The sequence below is a fragment of the Hipposideros armiger genome, unplaced genomic scaffold (genome assembly GCF_001890085.2).
Source record: "Hipposideros armiger isolate ML-2016 unplaced genomic scaffold, ASM189008v1 scaffold_32, whole genome shotgun sequence".
Taxonomy (NCBI): Eukaryota; Metazoa; Chordata; class Mammalia; order Chiroptera; family Hipposideridae; genus Hipposideros; species Hipposideros armiger.
The window spans coordinates 4,178,674-4,181,155 of record NW_017731382.1 but is presented as its reverse complement, the minus strand read 5'-3'; positions in this window follow the sequence as shown (position 1 = coordinate 4,181,155).

The window sequence follows — 2,482 nt, the reverse complement described above, 5'->3', positions numbered from 1 at the left end:
TAAATTGACCCACCCAATCACCGTCATTTTCAGGAGAGCCCAGAGGGTTCCCCACAGGCTCTGAAGAGTTCCAGGGTTCTGGGACATCCAGCCTCACTGACTTCCCCATAAAGAGCAGAGCCCCTTCCAGGGAAATACACTGAAATGCCCTCCAGGAAGCTGTGCCTTCAAATTGCAGAAGGTGGACCCGCATTCCAGGTGTTAACCTAAAATCAGCAGAGCCCTTCAAAGTGAGAGGCAACAGCATTTATTTGAGATCAACAAGAACAGCTATTCAGGACACACCGAGTCTGGCAGAAGCCCAAACAGTGTTCCAATTAGGAAACAAAGACAATGGGTATTTATGACAAAAAGAAGGGGAACCATTACATCCATAGAAGGAAGGCATTTCTACTGGTGCAGATAATATAACATAGAGACACTAATGCTAAACAATGTTTTCAGTTTTCAGGTCTGTAGTCATCAGTCCCATAGTCATAGCTGCTTTCTTGTTATCTGTGCAAACAGCTCTTTGGGGTACAGTGTTGCTTTAGGCCAAATCCAAATGTTATTTTGTCCTGATTTAAGATCCCAAGGTTTGAGCATAGACATGTAAGAGAGTTCCTCTGACATGGCAGACCAGCTCCATTTTAAAGTGGCTTCTTTTTCTTTTTGACACAGGTGACACTTGTCACTTTAAGTTTGGGGGACAAAGCCAGAAAAATAATTAACAATCCCTCTAGCCCCACATCACCATTTAAAAACTGTCCTTAGAGTTCCACAGGGGCTATAATATCTTCCCTTTAGTCAGTGGACAGGTTGGGAGGCCAGGCAGAGTGGGCCAGACGACCAGCGGGCTCAGGAGTCAGGCCGGCCTCTGTTCAAATCCGGGCACTCCGCCTTCAGCCCATGGGGACTTGAACGGGTGGCTGCACCTCTCAGAACCGTGCTGCCTCAGCTGTAATATGGGGATACAAACTCAGTCTCACAGGGGCGGTGTAAGAATAAATGGGAATTAGGACTGAAAGGACTTGCCAGAGGATATATTCTAGAAAAAATGTTAGTTTCATCACTTGCAGCAAAGGAATAGACTCTTCATAAGCAAGGTGAAGACAGAGTGAGATGCTGGTGATCAAGTACCTAGGTAACTGTCTAGCCAGGCCAAGGGAGTCAGCCGAGGGCGGCGGGTGCTGCTCTTACTGCTGTTATTGTTGTTGTTGATGAAAATCATTCTGCCTCCATAAAGTTAGGCTGTCCTCAGGCTTCTCGATTAAGGGCACAACAATTTATTCAGCACCTACCAAGTTTAAGAGCTAGCTGTGGCTCAAGAGAAAGCTGGGTGCCCCTTCAAAAATTCACAAATAAATGAAACCCCCTCCTCATGCCCCCATTAAAAAATAAACTTTATTGGCTTTCTGGGGCCATTCATTAAAACTGTAAAAATGGAGCCCAGGATCATTCTGGATGTCACACTTGCCGAATGTAATTGCATTACTTGGAGGCAACCTGGCTGGGCTTTAGATTCAGGAGATAGTCGTGTGGTTAATAAGCTGTGTTCTGCATGGGTGGGTAATGATTCTGATGAGATGAAATGCAAATGTGGCGCCTGGATAAGCTGCGGCCTTGACATCCCAGGCGCCCAGAGAGAGCGGCGTGTCCCCCAGAGAAATCAGGGACGAGTGCAAGCAACTGTTTTCTGTGTGTTTGTGTGTGGGTATGATTGATTTACTGTGCAGGAAGCTCTCTTTTAATTAGGAAATAAATCTGGCTTCTCCATGTCTGACTGTAACATTCCCACGAGGATACACACGAAATGTTGATTTGGGCACACTGGGTGAGGAGGGGTCACTCGTGCCATATGGTGAGCATATAGCTGGGGTGTGGGGTACCCTGCAGAAGGGGTGCCTGGCCAGGGATGAGCCAGGCAGGTGCCTCTTATAGGAAAAGGGAGGCTGCACAGCCACCAGGGTGGGCGGGATAAAACAATGGGGAACATTTATTGCATTTATTGGGTTTCTGCTCAGTGTCAGTGTAATCATCTGACCTCCTTTTGCAAGTTTGATGCTGACACCTTTTAAGATGCCCCCTCCTTCCCTGCTCTGCCTACACCTGGGCACACTGGTAGAAAGCCTGGGCACTCGCTCCTTTGGCACCAGTGGGAAGTTCCACTGAGAGTCTCCCGTGTGGCAGACAGTAGTTCCCTCTGCCCAGAGCACACCTGTGCTAGGATTCTAAAAATCCCCTCCCCGCCCCCCAGGACTCCACACCCTCACACCTAGATCCTGTGACTCAGAAGAGATGTCACTACCCTGAAGATATTACGTTTCATGGCACCTGTGACCTTAAGATTATCCAGGTGGCCCAACGTAACCACATGGGCCCTTAAAAGTAGAGTGTGTTCCGGCCAGCCGAGTGGCGCGTTGGTTAAGAGCTGGTTTGGGACACCAGCTCTGAGCAGGAGGGCCCTGGTTCGGATCCCACATATGAGGGCCAGTGACGCTGC